This window comes from Antechinus flavipes, chromosome 5 (assembly GCF_016432865.1).
Source record: "Antechinus flavipes isolate AdamAnt ecotype Samford, QLD, Australia chromosome 5, AdamAnt_v2, whole genome shotgun sequence".
NCBI classification, from domain to species: Eukaryota; Metazoa; Chordata; class Mammalia; order Dasyuromorphia; family Dasyuridae; genus Antechinus; species Antechinus flavipes.
Window position 1 is genome coordinate 257715096 of NC_067402.1, and position 20008 is coordinate 257735103.

Below are 20008 nucleotides of genomic sequence, written 5' to 3' on the forward strand. Positions count from 1 at the left end.
TGACTAATTTTGCTCATGAGTGGGAGGTGTAAAGATACAAATTTAGTTTTGATGTAAAGAAAAACTTTCTAACAGAGGGATTCCAAAGGGAAATAGGTTCAAGAAATCAATGCTGAAAACCCCTTTAAGGTGAGTATTCATAGGGTCTCTTAGAAAACAGTAGAGCTTCTTCGAACTCTCTGTTTCTATAGCAAAAGAATAGCTTTTTAAAAGATTGTGAAGAACAAATAAGCACTAGGTTGATTGCAAAGTGATCACTACTAAGATTAATAAACTTCATAACATAAGAATTAAAAATTAAGGACTTTTTGTAAAAACAAATTGAATTGGTTTGACAGGGATATACCTTCCATCAGTAAATGGATGAAAACCATCCCACTGTAATATGCTAAAATAATTGACATACAATTAAAGCTATTACTTATAAATTTAATATTCTAATATTTGATGATATTAAGACATTTCCCCAACTCTGACACCTTTTATGACTGAAAGTTAAGAGGAAAATCCTAAAGAAATTTTAAAAAACATAAGTATTCAAATGGGGTTGGACTGCCCATGGTCCTAGAAAGGTTTTTTTTTTTTTTTTTTTTTTAGGTAAAATGAGAAATGGAAGATGAAAATCACCTGATGATTTACCAATAGTCAAAAGTTTGAGTATAACCCAAATATGCAATCTAGTAAAGCTAAAAATTCCTTGGAGACAAGAAAAATATCACCACTTGAGAAAACATTTAAGAGAATCTGAAAGCAGTTTCTAAAATGGAAAACCAAATAAAATACCATTTCAAAAATTAATAAAATGCAAAACCAATAAAATCCCAGAGCCTAAAATATGTCACCCCTAGATGAATAAAAAAATCACTGGATTTCTTTTATCTTACAGTTAATTAATCCATATTTTAATGTAATTGGCATAAAATAGTGATGGTAATAAGCAGTGTTGATTTCACAATTGGAAGATACAAAGGAACTAGGGAAGGAAGCAGAAAAAAAAAATGATTATGAGACTCAATGATCAAAAAGGAGCAAGAAAAAACAAGGCAGAGAGTGAAGAGTGAGGATAACAGGAAATCCCAGAGTGCTATTCCAATCTCAAATGTCTGGAAGGACAGAAGAATTAAATTTTTCTGAATAGTGTAAGATATAGGAATTGTATTTAGTAGTACCATATGTGTGTGTGTGTGTGTGTGTGTGTGTGTGTGTGTGTGTATGTATGTGTGTGTGTAGGAAAGAGAAAGAGCAGTAAAGATGAGATAGGAATAATATTAACGAAATAAAGATTATATTCCCGTCTTTCAAAAGTGAATGATTAAAAAATGTACAGTTGTTGAATGTAACAATTATAATCTGGAATGTAAATGATTGAAATTTAATTTAAAGATAAAGAAGTTATCAAATGGATTAAAAATAAGTCTTCAAAATGTTGCTCACAGGAGCTATACCTAACACAAAAAGCTATGAAAAATTAATATATAAGCTTATAAGAATGAGAACCACTTCCAAATAGTTAAATGACCAAAGGAACTTGAGGTATTTTAGAAACTAAGGTTAGGTTTTGAATCAGGTCTTCCCATATCTGTGTTATCAATGAATTAATCATTCTCCCTTTCGTATTCTGACCTAATAACTACAATTGTCAAATCAGTAGAAATACTTTTTTGGATGTGTTGAATATGGACTGAATAAAAATGTCAATGGCATGTAGCAAATATAATACATGCATACAAGTCAAGAAGAAATACCAGATTTTTTTGTGTCATATTTGGTAATATTTGGGATATGAGCCAAAATTACCTTTTAACTTGGCCTTTAAAATTCAGAGGTTTATTTTGAAAAAATATCTACACAACAAATTGTTCAACAACAACATAGTTTGCCAGCTTATAGCATAGTCCCACCCAGAAGCTCTATAAAGACAATTCATCAAAAATTCATCAAAAAAAAACCCCAGTCACAGGAAACATAAGTGCTTCCTGAGAAGCAGGAAGAAAGAAATGACAGGTGATTGACTGAAACTCAAGAGCTAAAAAACCAACTACAACCTGCCTACAAGACTACCTGAGAAGATAAGAGCTTAGAAAATATTATTCCAAGTCAAGATGACTGTGTGTCACAATCCAATAACCTTGCCTAGGACTGCAAAGCATCCCATAGATGGGGGATTGAACAATTAGAGCAAGTTCCCTTCCAAGAATTTCAACTATTACAATCATTAAGTATAAAAACAATTCATAAGGCCTAGAAATACTGATAATAGAGATTGGAATATGCCAGGCTGCCAAACATGGTATCAGAAATTCATTAAGTGGAAGATAGTAGGTGAATTTGGGGGGCATTGTACCTCTATGTTTGGCTGCAAAGCTGGAAGAGGATATCCCTTTAAAAAACAATACTCACAAAAGGGAGAACATTATACATAGTTCACCCAAATGTGGGCACTATACGCTGAGGACACACCCCTCTTTCTCTTTTTACTCTATGGCTCTGAGAAATGGGCTGGGTTGTTTGTTTCTCTTCTGTTTTATTTGGCCTTATCAGTTTTTAGGCAGAAGTGATAGAATCCCCAATAGAGCTAGGAGTTTAAGCCATGATGGGATATTGCAGCCAGTCAGCCATCCCAATAGAGAAGCCCAAGAAACCAGATGCCTGGCACTCAAATCTAATGTGAGGTTGATATTTGAACTTGGAACTGTGCCTTATAGGAAATTAGCTAAATAATTAACCTAATCTTTTTCCCTTTACAAGAGTCTGAGGTGGTATGAAAGATTAGGCTACCCACATGTTATGGAGTAAATTTGATTTTTTTTGTTATAGATTTTGAAGTAAATATTTCTTTGTAAAAGTTGATCCAAATATTTATAACCAAATCAAAACAAAGTACGGGAAACTTGTCTATACAATGGAGGGAATACCATCTGTGGGGACCAAAGCCATTTGCAAAGAGTCTAGAAACTTCCTACAAATCTCCTTAAAAGTACTAGAAAACTCTAGGGGAAGGCTAAAATGAAAGACATTTTGTTTGTAAGCAGCAGACACTAGGATAACTAGTGTTACAAGTCTATAAAATCACCCTACTTAAGATACACAGGCAGAAAGATTTACAAAAGAACAGATTCATCAGGAACTAGGTTCACAAAGAGAAATAGGAGTAATAGTTACACATGTGGTCAGAAGAAGTTGCTCATGTCTATACACAAAATGTCTGCTTTGCATGTAATTATGTATTTGATATATCCCAAGTGATTTTAAAGGTACTAAAATATTTTAGCTCCAGAAAACGGAGCCCAAAGATGCTAAGATCCAGGATCACAGAGATTTTAGAAATTGTTGCTAAATTTCTAATGAGATCACAAACTTGTGACTGTCCTGAAGGATAAAGAATCCTTAGAGGCAAGGCATCCTACCTTGTTCATTATCATAGCCAGTTGTAATGAACTTTCTTTTTTCTTCCCAAGTATTCTATAGTATCCCCTACACTTACCCTCTCTGCTGATGAACATATCTTCATTGACAGGTTATTTACTAAAAGTTTCCTTTTCTCTAATTTTTTCTCACATTACTCAGACATCTTCTTCCACTATCTACTTTTCTATTCTGGATGAAAAGGCAAGTCCTTCTCCTTGCCAAGAACTATCACTTTACAACAATCACTTTTCATCTGCTTTTCTTCAGATGATTTTACCTTCTATCTATCATTTCCACGCTTTCCAAACTTAAGTCTTTCCTTATCTATATTCCATTTTTGCAAACACCCCATGTTGCCCCATCTTTTAAAAGCCCTCATTGATCTACTTCCACAGCTTGTCACCTGTTTTTTCATTCCTTTCTCAAGTCAGGGGAAAAGCCATCTATGCTCTTCAGCTCTGCTTCTCGTCTCAATCTCAGTTTAAGCCCCTCTAACCTGACTTCAAAACTTATTATTCAATGCAACTGCTCCTCCAAAGTTACTAGGAATCTCCCAATTACCAAATTAACTGACCTCTTATACTTTACCCATAACCCTCTCAATTATTTTGTCTACAGTTACTTTAAATAGAATGTATCTCTTGCTGCTAGAATTTGTCAGTTAATATACAGAAATGCTGATAATTTGTGCAGGTTTATTTTATATTCTGCAACTTTGCTAAAGCTGTTGTTTCGAGGAGGTTTTTGGATGATTTTCTAAGATTCTAGTATATCATGTCATTTGCAAAGATCTGCAGTCTCCTCATTGCTTATTCTAATTTTCATTTTTCTTTTCTTACTGCTAAAGCCAATGCTTTTAGTACAATATTAAATCATAGTGGTGATAATAGGCATCCTTGTTTCCCCACTGATCCCATAGTGGGGATGTGTCCAGGTTCTCTCCATTCCAAATGATGCTTGTTGTTGGTTTTAGATAGATACTTATATTTTTGGGAAAATTCCCTTTATCCCAATTCTATGTTTTTAATAGGAATAAGTGCTATATTTTGTCAAAAGCGTCTACTGAAACTATCATATGATTTCTGTTGGTTTTGTTATTGATATGATTAAATACGGCTATAGTTTTCCCGATATTGAACCCATCCTGCATTCCTGGTATAAATCCCACTTGATCATAATGTATTATCCTGCTGATATTTAGTACAATCTCTTTGCTAATATTTTATTTAAAATATTATATTCAACTAGGGAGATCTATAATTTTCTTTTTGACTTCCTGGTTTAGGTTATTTCCATATTTGTGTCATTGAAGGAATTTGACAGAACTTCTTTGCCTTTTTTCCTAAAATAGTTTACATAGTATTAGAATTTTTCTTTAAATATTTGATAGAATTTACTTGTGTCCATCTGACTGTGGAGATTTTTTTCTTAGAGTTGATGACTTGTTCAATTTCTTTTTCTAAAATGGTATTGACTGTTTAAGGAATTTAATTTTAAATTTAATCTGAGCAATTTATACTATTGTAAATATTCATCTATTTCTGTTAAGATTGTCAGACTTGCTGGCATACATTTGGGTTCCTAATCCTTTAATTTCTTTTTCATTAGTGGTAAATACTCTTCATTTTTGATGCTGATAATTTGGTTTTCTTCTTTCATTTTTCTAACCAAATTAACCAAAGGTTCATCTATTTTGTTGATTTTTTCTTAAAACCAACAGTTTAATTCAATAGTTTTCTTTAAATTTTATTATTCTCTCCTTTGAATTTCAGAATTTCTAATTTGGTATTTAAAGGGAGGTTTTAAATTTCTTTTTCTAGCCTTTTTTAGTTGCATGCCCAAGTCATTGATCCTTTTATTTTATTCATGTTAACTGTTTAGATATATAAGATTTCCTGTAAGAATTGCTGTGGCTATATCCCATAGGTTTTGTTACATTGTCTCGTCATTCTCTTGGATTAAATTATGAATTGCTTTTGTGAATTGTTTAATCCACTATTTAGAATTAGATTATTTAATTTCCAATTGGTTTTTAGTCTATCTTTTCCTGGCCTTTTATTGGATATAATTTTTATTATATTATGGTCTGAAAAGGAAGCATTTATCATTTCTTCCTTTCTGCATTTGATTGTAACTTTTTTTTTTTAATGGTCAAATTTTTTTGTAGGTGCTGTATGTTGCCAAGAAAAAAAAAAAATCTATTCCTTTATGTCCCTATTAAATTTTCTCCAGGGGTCTATCATATAGGTTTTCTAAGATTCTATTAACTTCCCTGATTTGTTTACTTTGTGGTTAGATTTGTCTGATTCTGTGAGGGAAAGTTGAGGTCCCTCACTAGAATAGTTTTTCAGTCTATTTTTGTAACTGGCTTAATATCTTCTCTAAGAATTGGAGTGCTCTAGAATTTTGGTGCATATACATTTAGTATTGTTACTACTTCATTGTTTATAGTATCCTTTAACAAGATGTACTTTCCTTATCTCTTTTAATTAAGACATTTACTTTTGCTTTATCTGAGATCAGAATGTTTTTATTACTCCAGTTGAAGCATAACTTTTGCTCCATTTTACTCTGTATGTATCTCTGTGTCAAATGTGATTCTTGTAAACTACATATTGTAGGATTTTGTTTTTTAATCTGCTCTGCTATTCACTTCTATTTTATTTTAAGAGTTCATCCCATTCACATTCATTGTTATTATCAGCTCTGTATTTCCTTCTATCCCTTGTATATACTTTTTGTTCTCTCCATCTGTTGTAGTGTTTTATTAATCCACCCCACCCATTACTTGCTCTACCTTCTATCACCTGTCTCCCGTCTCTTACCACTTTTTCCCCAGTGTTTCTGCCCTCCCTTTTGTCAAGTCCCTCTTTTTTTCTTTCTTCTTTCTCTTTCTTCTACTTAATAGGGTAAAATCAATTTCTATATTCAACTGAAAAAATGATTTAAATTATTAAATTATTCCCTCTTTGAACCAAACTGGTAAGATATACTCTCAGAATATGCTTAACCCCCTTGTTTCCCTTGATTGTTTATAGATCTTTTGTGCCTCTTCATGTGATCTAATTTGTCCCATTTTACCTCCCTAGTCCTCTTCTCTCAGTAATCCTTTTCCCATCCCTTTTTTTCTTTTAATACTATATCAGAGTCCATTCAAAACTACACCTAGACAAAGAGTCCATATGATCCCTCACCTCTCACTGCCTCAATAATACAGTTCTCAAGACTTACAAATATCACTTTCCCATCTAGGGATAAAATTTAAATGTATTTTTTCTGTTTATCTTTCTAGGCTTCTCTTGAGTCCTATATTTTTTATATTAAATACTGTTTAGTTCTGCTTTTTTCAATAGAAATTATTTCAATAGAAAGTCTCTTCTTTGAAAAACCATCATCTCCCCTGAAAGATGATACTCAAGTCTTACTGAGTAGTCAATTCTTGCTTGTAGCCCCAGGTTCTTTGCCTTGTGGAATATGGTATTCCAGGCCCTCTGATCCTTTATTGTAGACACTGCTAGATCCTGGATAATCCTGACTGTTGCTCTTTGCTACTTAAATTGTATTTGTCTGGCAGTTTGCATTATTTTTTCCTTGTGACTATACTTCTGGAATCCTTGGGATTTTTCTTGTGGGATCTCTTTCCATAGGTCATTGATGGATTCTTTAGTAGAATTCTCCCCATTTCTAGAGAATCAGGATAGTTTTCCTTAATCATTTCTAGAATAGTGCTATCCATGCTCTTTTTTATCATGGCCTTCTGGTAGACCAATAGTTTTTAAATTGTCTCTTTGCAAAGTATTTTACATTTTCTTTCATTTTTTTTTCATTCTTTTTAGTTTGACTGATTCCTAAAATCATTACCTTTCATTTGCCCCATTCTAGCTTTTAAGTGTGTGATTTTTCTTTAATTAGCTTTTATCTCTTTTTCCCATCTGGTTAATTCTACTTTTCAGAATTTTTTCCTTTTATTTTTTTTTAATATGGCCAATTTTATTTAAAGGAATTGCCTTTTTCAAACTGTTGACTCTCTTTTGTATCTCTTATATATTTTCACATTTTTATTCTATCTCTCTTATTTGCCTTTTTATGAACATGAGATCAAGAAGTTTCTTTGAGCTTGAGCCCAATTAATATCACTCTTTTCATGTCCTTTATTGAGTTGTTGCTTTGGTCTTCTTGGTCACCATAGTAGCTTTCTATGGTCAAACTCCTTTTATGTTTCATGCTCATTTTCTTTCCTCTTCTTTTTTCATTTTCTTTTTTTTCTTATACGGTTGAGCTCTGTTCCTAAAGGTGGCACTTTTCTAAGTTTCTTGTGCATTTCTAAATCTTGGGTTTAAGCACAGGAACTCCCTGTGTTTGCAGGGGGTAGCTTTTCTTTCTCTCTTCAGGAAAAGTATGATTTCCCAGAATTTGTCTTCTGAGCTGGGACTAGGGGTTACCCCCACTGTTCTACTTAGCCAGGACTGAGGCTCTCACTTGCTGATCTGTTGTGATTAAGACTTTCTCACTGTCTTTTCCTGACTCTGCCTGAGCTGGACTGAATATCCTTTTCCCTCCAGTGAAACTGACTTTTCTTTAGTTTTTCCAATCTATCTTGAGTTGGAGAGTAGTTTCATTTGATTAGACTTTGTTTAGAGGTTTGGTTTCATGTGGGTTCTGGACCAAATTCCTGGCTTCACTCTGCCATCTTGGCTCAGGGATTGTGTCTTATCTCAAATTTGTTTGGCTCATTGTAGGTATTTATTTCTGCACTGAAACAAATGGTAGATCAAACTTGAGAACTTCTATGACTGAAAAATCATCAGCCTGAATCGAACACAATCCTTTTAGCTTGGTGAGGTTTGCCAGAGATTACACTCTATTATCAGAGCCTCCAAGAACCCAGTCACCTCTATTCTACTATGGGTCAATGGGGAATAGGACTTCAGTGGTATCTTCTTGAATATAAACACATCTTTGGTTTCTGTTTAATGCTGGTATTCTGTTAGAAAATTAAAAATATATATTCTTACCTTTAAATCAACATTAAGTTGCTCAATCACTAATATTCTTATAATTTGAGGGAGCTAAATCATAATCCTATGTACCTGTGTCAGATGATTGAGTTCCTCAAGAGCATCTGATGTCATCTGTACTTTTTCCTATAATATACAAAAATATCATAGAATAATAAAGTTAATGTAAAATGATAAAGTTAAAAATAACAACAATGGCTAACATTTAGCACTTTAAATTTTTTACAACACTTTATATTATCTCATAGCATCATATTCTTTTTCATGGTTTTAGTCAATCACTAAATACAGAATATAAAAGTAATTAATCAGCTATAATTTATAATAAACACTTATCTTTGCATCTTGAAAAGTTTTAAAAGAAATCAGTCTAATCTTTTTTTGTTAGTAGCATTTTGTACAGTTGCTGTGATCCTCTGCTTTCAGGAGTTTCAACTCCAGATTTATCAATTCACATGGGGTGAAAAGAGTGGGTGGGGTCCATAATTCCAGTAGTGTGAAGTATATAATTTGTGTTTGACTGGTGCAGAGAACTTCCAGAGAGGAAATAATTAATGCAAATGGGCAACTGTTATGTGTCGGAGAGTTGCTAGACATTCCAGAAGTTGTTGACTGCTTGGGGATCACATCAATTATGTGACAAACTTGAACCCAGTTTATTTTTACTCCCAGACTTCTGCCCAAAGGTCCTTCTCTTCATAGCTCCCTTAACTCCTGTTAGCACTTACAGCCTATTTTTTTTTCTTTAGTTCTGACTTTTTGATAGGCTTGCCCAATTTTCTTTTCCTTCTCCTTAAACATGCTAACTTTACTTATTTGTTCTTATTTTAAAAAATCTGTCTTCTGCTTCTCTTTCAATTGGATTCAATCCCCTCTTCTTCCTCATAGTCTTCATTTTTTTTTCATTATGTTCTCCTCTTCAAATCCTTCTGCTTGGGCTCACTTTTCCTTCCTTTGATGGAGTCTTTCTCCTTTAGCTCAATCAAATCACATCAGTTTCTAAAGGGTTCCTGTTCCTGAATTTCTTTACTATTAACTTTCAAACTTTTGACCTTTTCTCAAAATTCTTTAGAATTTAGATTTCCAAATCATCTTCACAAGTCATTATCTTCTTTAATTCAAATCCTTCTCCTGCTTTCCTTTTCTTGCAGTATCATAAAAGAGTTCATCCTATCTTCATTATCAGGAATAGTGTAAATACTGAAACAAGCCCATCTAGTTCCTATTATCAAGCATAATCTTATACAAAAAGATGTCAATCTCCTGTAGTAGCCCTTCCCTTCCCATTCCCTCAGACCTTAAAAATCCATATCCCTGAAATCATCTTGCTTAATCATCTTTAATGTTATCTTTTCTGACTGGGATAAATGTCTCATGTGAATTTGTCACATTAGAAGTCACTCTCCCATCTGGTATTTGGCTTCTTCATTTGTCTGATTCTCCAACATCTTTTGGACAAAAGTAGGAAAAAAGGTTCCCAATATTAATCTCTGTGTCATGTGATTTTTCTCACCAGCCTTTTGACACACTAACTCCTTGTAGTTTCTTTTTTTTTTTTTTCAAAACTTATTTCCAGGAATACTTCATTGTACTCAGGAGAGTGAAAAAGCTTCATTTCCCAGACTTTCTATCTTCTTCTATATTAAGATAATTCTTTTGTCTTTGAGCAATACAGAGCAATACAGAGCACAGAATCTGAAGATGAGATACTCACTTTTCTTTTTTCTATTGAGGCATTAAGTAACTTGCCCAGGGTCACACAGCTAAGAAGTTTTAAGTGTCTGAGGCTAGATTTGAACCCGGGTCCTCTTGGCTTCAGTATTGGTGCTCTATCCACTGCATAACCCTAGCTGTCCCTGAGATACTCATTCTTTAATTATTCCTATTGGTGGCCTTTACAGCTAATGCTTTGCCACATCTGTTTGCCTCCCTAAAAATCTCCAGAGACAATATGTCCTTTTAACAGATTTGCCATTTCTTCCCATGATTCAGTGACAATTTTCCTACATACCTTTAATTGGGAACCAGAACTCTCTCAACTCTCAATGTGAGAAGCAGCTTCCTATGACTTAGTCACAAGAATTCTAAGCAGAAATTACTCAAACACTTCTGTCTTCTATTGATGCTCTGAGACCTTCTTGAGCAATTTCTAAATACTATTTCCTGTCTTGTCTTAGGATCCTGGTCCCAGTGGCTAATCCCCACCCAACAATAACTCCTTTGCCTAAATATTTAGATAAATTTCCACAATTATAAGATATATATTTGCACTACACATGTGCCTTAAAAGTTTTTTTTAGGAATTAATCTCAGATGGCTAATACATAGTATGGTCATAAGGAAAAACATAGCTTATTCATTCTTCATTCACCTTATAACTATTTCTTAATAGTTATATTAAGATTGTAAAAAGGGAATAGGTCTTGGAGTAAAAATATAGTAGATTCAAATTATTACCATTTTCACATACTGGTTTTGTAAACCCAAGCAAGCTACTTAATCTTTCATAGCTGGCTAATACAGAACATTTATCAATCTGATATATATATATATATATATATATATATATATATATATATAGATAGATAGATAGATATAGATATTGATAGATGGATAGATATGTACACAAACACAGAAAAACTTCCCTATGCACTTTTCTTTATCTGTGCATATATGTGTGTATGGTTATTTATTTTATGTTATTATGCATATATACAAACATTTATTTACACATATGTGTTTCTGTATATGTTTATTTGTATAATCTTTACTTTGTATTTGTAATTGCTTTGTGTGTTTACATAAAAAATACATGGGTGTATATATATATATATATACACACACACATATATATGTATACACACACACACACACATACACACTAGGTCTTTTATTAAACCTCATTCTGTGCAAGATAATGAAGTAAAACTATGGATTAATGTGATAGTGAAAATAGGTTAAATTGAAAATGTTTTTTGGGAACATGAGAATCTGATTTTCCTTGGATAGAAAAAATGTTTGGAGAATGGACTATGAGGATTAATTAATTAAAATATTAACCTGTCACAAAACCTACCTACTTATAGATTCTTCTGAGGAACTTTCTTTCACTATTGTAGAAAAAAGTAAAATACAATTAAAACACAAATACCAATACATGACATTCATATGAAAAGTCTAATTTGTGAAGTTCTACTACAATGTGTTTTTTGGGACCTGACAAGCACCTGTGAGTCAAATTTTATTATGCTATAAATAAAACTCTCCAGGGTTTGTGGGTAGAAAGAGTCTTCTTAAAGTATTAGATATCTGTTAGCAATTTGTTTACATTAATCTTTTTATTAGCAGACTGCTTAACAATGACAAAGCATGATTTCTTTAGCAGTTATCATAAGCAGAAGGCACAAACTGACTTAACTTAATTAATCTGGGATTTTCATGTAGGTAGATTGAGAAAGACCACATTTGTTTCATTTTTCTCAACATACTCCTCACAGATGTAATGTTTGGAGATACAGTACATGCTGATTCAGCAAGATCATTTGGTAAATCAGAACAGATCCAGAGATTGCTTTATTTAGTATGGCATATTTCTAGCTCTTTTCCTTGAACAAGAGGTCCCACAATAATATCCCTTGTATATGTACCTCTACAGTCACTAGAAGAAAAACGCTGATGAGCTGCAAACTAGTATATTTTCTCTTTTCAAGACTTCATGGGGAGGGAAGCTAGAAACAAAAACAAAAACAAATTATGATGTACAATGCATATCTATTATTTCTTCTGATTTTCTCCCTCAAAATATAGTTTTTAAAGGCCAGCTCTGTATCTACTTCCCAACTGGCTAAGACCTACAAATGTGTTCACTTTGTCTACATAAATTGCAAATTTACAGAGTCCTCTATCCTCTGATGAATTTTAGAATAAGACTTTGGTATAGAGCACAAGACATATGTGGTACTAGTAACAATTTCATAAGTGAGAAATCTGTTATCCCCATTAAAATGTAACCAAGTTAAAATATTATGCCATATTGTGAAGGATTAAATGATATTCATAGACACTTTTCCAAAAAATCAGAACAAATTGGCTAAATTCCTACAGAAAAAAATTCTCTTCCCTAGGTGCAAAGATTTCACTATGGGATTTGTAAAAAGCATAAAAGTTCTAGATCCCTCCATGTTGGAGAGGTGGCACATTATCTACAGGCTCATTTCATACCCTAGACATAATTAGAAGAGGCAGCTTATACTATGTGGTAATGTGAAATGTACATATAATGCAAAGTAGAAGACTCTTGCTTTGTGGTCTTGTACATTACCACCTCTCTACAGAGTCTCTTCTGAGACAAGATCTCAAGCAATTTATGTCCCGTTGTTTAGAATCTCATTCTTTTTCTAAAATATATTAGAAACCACTCAACTTGCATTCTAGAATATAGCAAAACTTCTCTTCACTTTGTAGTTATATGGTCACACTTAAAATTGAATCAAGGTTGCTATTCCTTCCTTTTGTAGCACTTAACTTGAACTGGACACAAAGAAAAATAAAATGGAATAATCTAATTTATAAACTATGTGTCAGTTTTTCTTTTTATATATAACAAGGAGTATACTTATAATTAGAATAGGATATATAATAACACAGTATCAATAAATAGCAAAATTAATTCACTCCAATAAATAATGGCAAAAAATTGCCATTAAAATGATTTTTTAAAAAAAAAAATAGGAATTCCAAACAAAAATCATTATACCAAAAAATACCAGAAATTCTGAACAGATTTTACTACTACTTTTCTCCTCTTGAAATCATCTGTTAATTATTTTTAAGAAAATGTTCAAAACAATTCAAAAACTGTCACTTCTTGCTAATGCCACAAAGAAAATATCAATATAATGGATCCTATCTTATTTTGTTGTATGTAATGTTTTGGCTCAACAAAAAGAATAAAAATGGAATTTTAAGTAGAGCAGTAATTGAAGTAGTTTAATTATTTGAGTAAACATTTTTATTTGGTTATTTCATAGACTACCTTTCCTTGAAATTTGTTCCCTGATGTCCGTACTGTAGATTCTTGCATTTCTATTTCCATTTAGGAATAGGCATGAGAGAGATGAAACAATGAAGTCAGAAAAAATTATGAAGATAAGCATCTCTATTCCAAAAGAAATGTTTTTTAATTTGCTAATTATGAAAGTACATAAAGAAGAAAAAAGATGATTAAAACCATCAAGAACTAATTTTCTCTTATTAATCCTGCTTTGCTTAATTTCAAAAGGTTATGTACTAATCTGTTAACTGGAATGTTTCTTCAAAGCCACACAATTACCATCCATATAATTAACTTACTACTTATGATATGGTTCTCTTTATTTACTTCCTAGCTTGTTCCTTATCTAATAGCACAACACTAAAAACACAGGTTGATAACTGCTGTTGTACAAAAAAAAGTCATTATGTGTATTACAGGAAGAGTAGGACAAAAAGTAAAAAGCAATTTATCCAACCAATACAAATAAATTGGCCTCTTTCTTCCCATGACCATTTGGAATGTGACTAATAAAACCTTTAAAGATAATTTTTGTATCTTTGCTAGGAAAAAATGTAAATGTTTTTCTATCACATGAGGAATGAACTGTTCTTTTAAATGCACTTCACTCCAAAACTATGTGAATAAAATGTACTTTCTAAAGAATTTTAACATCCATCATTATCTAATTTTCATTGGAAATAAATTATTATTGAAATATAGGGAATTAAAGTTAGTACAAATAATTGTTTTGATATTTATTATTATTGAGAATAAAATCAGGTTAACCAGATAGAAATAAACATAGGTCACTTTGGGTATGAACTTTAATAGCACATTTTATTGGTCTCCTCCACTCCCCAAATGACATTCTTTTGAATTTCCTTGAACACCCAAAATTGGTTGTGCAGACTTTTTCTATTTACTGATGAACTGCAGAGTTCTCTCCTTAATTTGGGCAGAAAAGATATAGGTTAAATCCCTATAAATCTTAAAAAAGTGATGGTGTTTTAAATATCAAATTTGAAATCATCATATAATAAGCCTGTGAAATAATGATTTCATAGAAATCTATAATTTAGAACTAGAATGCTTAGAAATCCACTAATTGAATTCTTTTATTTTAGAAATGAACAAAGATTCAAAGGTTAAATGATATTTCTATGGAATTCCAGGACTTCCTAACTCTAAAGCTAATCCTTTTCCTATCACAAGTAGGAAAGCATATATCTATATCTATATATAATTAACTTTTGAGGCTCAATTTTTTTAATTGAGTGGAAGAAGAATTTTATTACATTTCTTGCAAGAAGGAGCCATGATATCCATTCCAAAGACAACACAAAGTTCACAGAAGCCAGAATAGCAGTTATAATCTGTAATCCCCAACTCTTCCTCAATTTACATTGGATGACACCCATCTGAAGTCCAACCTTTCATTACATTCCCTCTACTTACACTCTTTGATATGTTTTTATGTTTCTTTGCCACATCAACCTCCTTAAGGAAGGAGAAGTTAATATATTTAAGGTTTATTATGCATGCTCAATAAAAATTTTGGATTGCCTGGGAGCATAATTTGAGATCATTTGAACCCAACCAGCACTTGTGATTACTTTTGTGGACATAAGACATTCTTTACTTAGTTTCAACTAGGATGTGTTGACCATAAAGGTTAAGTCACATTCTTTTCTATCATGGCAATGGAAAGTTAAGATGTGAGACCTGAATCTTTTCAACTGTGGAAACAAAATCTTACAATTTTACTTCTCAATATGTAACTCTAGTAATTTTAACCTTTTAAAATTCTGACATTTATACATAAACTAGGATGTTGGATTGTATATACCTATATTAGATTTACATATGTTTTTACCAGGTTTAACATATAATGGATTACTTGTCATATAGGGGAAGAGGGTGGAGGAGAAGGGGGAGGAAATTGGGGCACAAGGTTTTGCAAGGGTCAATGGTGAAAAATTATTCTTGCATATGTTTTGAAAGCTTCAATAAAAAAAAATTGGTGAAATAAAAAAAGATCCACTGAACAAAACAACTTTAAAAAATGTAAGTGGCCAAATTCAAAAGATTAAAAAAACTAACTAAAGAAAATAATTCATTAAAAATCAGAAGTAGATAAATGTAAGTAAATGACTCAATAAGTCATCAAGAAACAGTCAAAATCCAAAAACTGAAAAAAATAAGAAAATGTTAAATACATCATTAAAAATGTAATCAACCAGAAAAATAGATCTGGAAAGAATTATTGAACTACCTGAAAACCATAATGCAAAGATGCTCCTGGACTGCAACCTTTCAAGAAATCATTAAGAAAACTTAAAATACTCATTGAAAGAATCCCCCTAATCAATCACTTCCTGAGACCCTAAAATGAAAATTGCAAGGAATTTTGTAGTTAAATTCTAGAATTATGAAATTAAGCAGAAAATACTGCAATCAGAAAATAACAATTCAAATATTGAGGAGTTACAATCAGTATTAACTCAGTTCCTAGCAGCTTCAAAATGAAAAAACGGAAAGGCCTGGAATATAATATTCTAGAAAGTGAGGGAGCTTAGACTACATATAATAATTAACTATCCAGTAAAATTGACATTCAGAGAAATTGACTTTCAGGGGTAATACAGAGTTAGTAAACTTAACTTTGACTGTGAATGGGATGAATTCTCCCATAAAATGGAAGCAGATAGCAGAGTGGAATATATAATGCTTCAGCTGGAGTGTAAAAACAAAACAAAACAAAACAAAAACCAAGGGTAGAGATCTTAATTTCGTATAAAGCAAAAACAAAAATAGACTTATTTAAAGGAGATAAAGAAATTATATCTATGGGTACCTGCCATATATAATAGAGTAATATATCAAAACTAAACATCGAAAAACCAAGTGTATTAGCATCCAAATTTCTTTAGAAGAGATGGTGAGTTGCAAGAAGAAAGAGACAGCAAAACAATACTAGTGGGAGATCACAACCTCCTTTTCTCAGCATAAGATAGATTTAACCCCAAAATAAACAAGAAGTCATGGAGGTGAATACAATTTTAGAAAAGTTAGGTATGATAGACCTCTGGAGAAAAGAGAATGGAAATAGAAAGGAATATACTCTTTTTCAGCAGCACATGACACCTACGCAAAAAAATGAACATGTATTGAGGCACAAAAACCTTACAGTCAAAACCAAATAGAAAATGCAAACTTTTTGGATCAGGAAGCTTTAAAAATTATGTGTAGCAAAGGGCCAAGGATAAATAGACCAAAAATTAATTGAAAATGAAATATTCTAATCCAAAAAACAAATTAAAAAAAAACAATAATTTCATCCAAGAGAATATCAATAATCAGACAAATACCAAAATTTAGGGGATACTGCCAAAGCAGTAGATAGGGGAAGTGTTTATATCTCTAGATGCTTACATGAATAAAATAAAGAGATAGATCAATGAATTGAGCATGCAACTAAAAAAAGCTAGAAAAAAAAATCCAAAACCCTCAGCTAAATGCCAATTTAGAAAAATGAAAATCAAAGGAGATATTAATAAAATTGAAAGCAAGAAAAATATTGAACTAATAAAAAATTAAGAGTTGGTTTTATTAAACAACAAAAAGATAATTTTTAATTAGAAAAAATGATAATTTTTATTTATTTATTTATTTTAGCTTTCTTTTTTTTATTATAGCTTTTTATTTACAAGATATATGCATTGGTAATTTTTCAGCATTGTCAATTGCAAAACTTTTTGTTCCAATTTTTCCCCTCCTTTCCCTCATCTCTCCCCCAGATGGCAGGTAGACCAATAAATGTTAAATATGTTAAAGTACATGTTAAATACAATATGTGTATACATATTCATAGTTATTTTGTTGCACAAGAAGAAATAGACTTTGAAATAATGTACAATTAACCTGTGAAGGAAATCAAATATGCAGGTGGACAAAAATATAGGGATTGGGAATGCTATGTAGTGGTTCACACACTCATTTCCCAGGGTTCTTTCACTGGGTATAGCTGGTTCAATTCATTACTGCTTTATTGGAACTGATTTGTTCAGCTCATTGTTGAAGAGAGCCACGTCCATCAGAATTTATCATCATATAGTATTGTTGTTGAAGTATATAATAGTCTCCTGGTCCTGCTCAAAATAATAACTTTTAATTAGAAAAAAGACAGAAGACTTCTGGCCAAGATGGCAGAGTGGACACACACATCTATTTAAGCTCTGTCACGCTCTCAGAATACTTTATTTCATGACAAGGCCTTGGAATTAGTGATTGACTGAAAAGACACATAATTACCAACAGAAAATATCCTCAAAATTCACCAGAAAAGGTCTGTTTTTTGCTTGCAGGTGGGGACGGTTAGATCAGGCGCAGACTGAAGGCAGGCAGTGAGAGTAGAGAAGGAAGCTCACACTGAGCAGACCTGAGTGGAGGATGGGTTGTGATCTTATCCGTTTCTGTGGGGAGAACTTTACCACAGTGTGGCTACTTTGCCCTGGCAGGCAAGGCAGTAGATCAGCAGAGAAGCTATAAATACAGGGAGTAAAGACTATAAACCCCAAAAGCTAAGGTCTCTCAGGACCTAGCCACACCCACCCAGAGTGACTCAGCATGCTCTCAGAGTCTCAGATCACTGACACAGTGTAGCCTTTGCTGTCCTCCTAGTGCCTCACTGCTGCCTCCTGCAGTCTGTAGAGGAAGCTCGGTAATACCATCCAGCCCTCCCTCCCCCCCCCAAAAAAAAAAAACTTCTTTAAAGACTTTAAACACCATGGAGACTAAAAACAGATTGTCTCCAGATGAATCTCCAAAGGGGAATATGATGTGATCCTCAACATACAAGACTCTCATACTAGAAATTAAAAAGGCTCTCACAAGAGAGCTAGAAGAAAAATGGGAAAAGGAAAGGAAAGCTTGGCAAGAGGGTCTGGATAAGTCATCCCACTCATTTAAAGATAGAGAGGATAAAGAAATCAAATCCTTGAAAAACAGAATTAGTGAATTGGAAAAGGTAAACAATTCCAAGGGAAACAGAATTAGTGAATTGGAAAAAGAAAATAGCTCTTTAAAAAATAAACTCGGTGAAATGGAAAAAAATTCCATAGAACAAAACAACTTCTTAAAAACTCAATTGGACAATTAGAAAAAGATATAAAAAAAAAGTGAGTGAAGAAAATAATTCATTAAAAATCAGAATTGAACAAATGGAATTGAATGACTCAAGGGGACACCAAGAATCAATCAAGCAAAACCCAACAAATGAAACAATGGAAAAAATGTCAAATACCTTCTTGGGAAAACAGCAGACCTGGAAAATAAGACCTAGGAGAGAGAATCTGAGAATTATTGGACTTCCTGAAAAATATGATGAAAAAAAGAGCCTGGACATTATTTTCTAGGAAATTATCAAAGAGAACTGCCCAGATGTTATAGAAACAGAAGGTAAAATAGACATTGAAAGAATTCATTGATCCCCTACTAAAAGAGACCCTAGAATAAAAACTGCAAGAAATATTGTGGCTAAATTCCAGAATTATCAGACCAAGAAAAAAATATTACAAGCTGCTAGAAAAAATAAATTCAAATATAGAGGAGCCACAATAAAGATTACTCAGGATCTAGAAGCATCCACATTAAAGAATCGAAAGGCCTGGAATCTGATATTCTCAAAAGCTAAAGAACTTGGTATGCAGCCAAAAATAACTTACCCAGCCAAAATGAGCATTTTTTCCCCAGGGAAGAAGATAGACATTCAAGGAAATAGGAGAATTTCATCTATTTCTGATGAAAAAAACAGAATTAAACAAAAAGTTTGATCTCCAAATATAAGAACTCAAGAGAAACCTAAAAAGGTAAAAAGAAATCTTGGGAACTACTACATTTCTGTTATAAAGCTATATAAAGAACACATGTATAATTTGTTCTAGAAACTAGAGGTGGAAAGGAAATTGTATCAGAAAAAGGGTAAAGTGGGGGTAACTACATCTCACGAAGAGGCAAAAGAAACCTATTATATCTGAGAGAAAGAATGGAGGGGAATGAACATAGTGTATATCTTTCTCTCATCAGAATCCAGAAATCAAAAATCAGCAAGTCTAAGAGGTAAATAGAATACTAGAAAAGTTAGATATGATAGATCTTTGGAGAACACTAAATTGAGACAGAAAGAAGTACACTTCTCAGCAGTTCATGGAACCTATACAAAAATTGACCACATATTAGGACATAAAAACCTCAAATTCAAATGCAGTAAGGCAGAAATAGTAAATGCATCCTTTTCAGATAACAATGCAATGAAAATTACATTCAATAAAAAACCAGGGGGAATAGACCAAAAAATAATTGGAAACTAAATAATCTCATACTAAAGAATGATTGGATGAAACCACAAATCATAGACATAATTAATAACTTCACCCAAGAAAATGACAATAATGAGACGTCATACCAAAATGTATGGGATGCAGCCAAAGTGGTAATAAGGGAAAATTTTATATTTCTAGAGGCCTACTTGCATAAAATAGAGAAAGAG

The 20008-nt window shown here is 32.4% G+C and overlaps 1 protein-coding gene across 3 annotated transcripts in view; it reads right to left on the reverse strand.

Annotated features, from left to right (window-relative positions):
- Window positions 1–20008, reverse strand: part of LOC127564501 (ankyrin repeat domain-containing protein 26-like) — a 56114-nt gene that overhangs the window by 13446 nt on the left and 22660 nt on the right. The window contains exons 2-3 of one of the 3 annotated variants that reach the window (XR_007954284.1): window positions 8499–8552; window positions 2195–8392 (exon numbers count right to left, since the gene is read on the reverse strand). The exons of 1 other annotated variant lie outside the window; for it this stretch is intronic. The gene's annotated coding sequence lies outside the window, so the exon portion shown is untranslated. Of the gene's footprint in view, window positions 1–2194; window positions 8393–8498; window positions 8553–20008 lie in introns of those variants that run through there. One more of the 3 variants, XR_007954283.1, reaches the window with a different exon arrangement.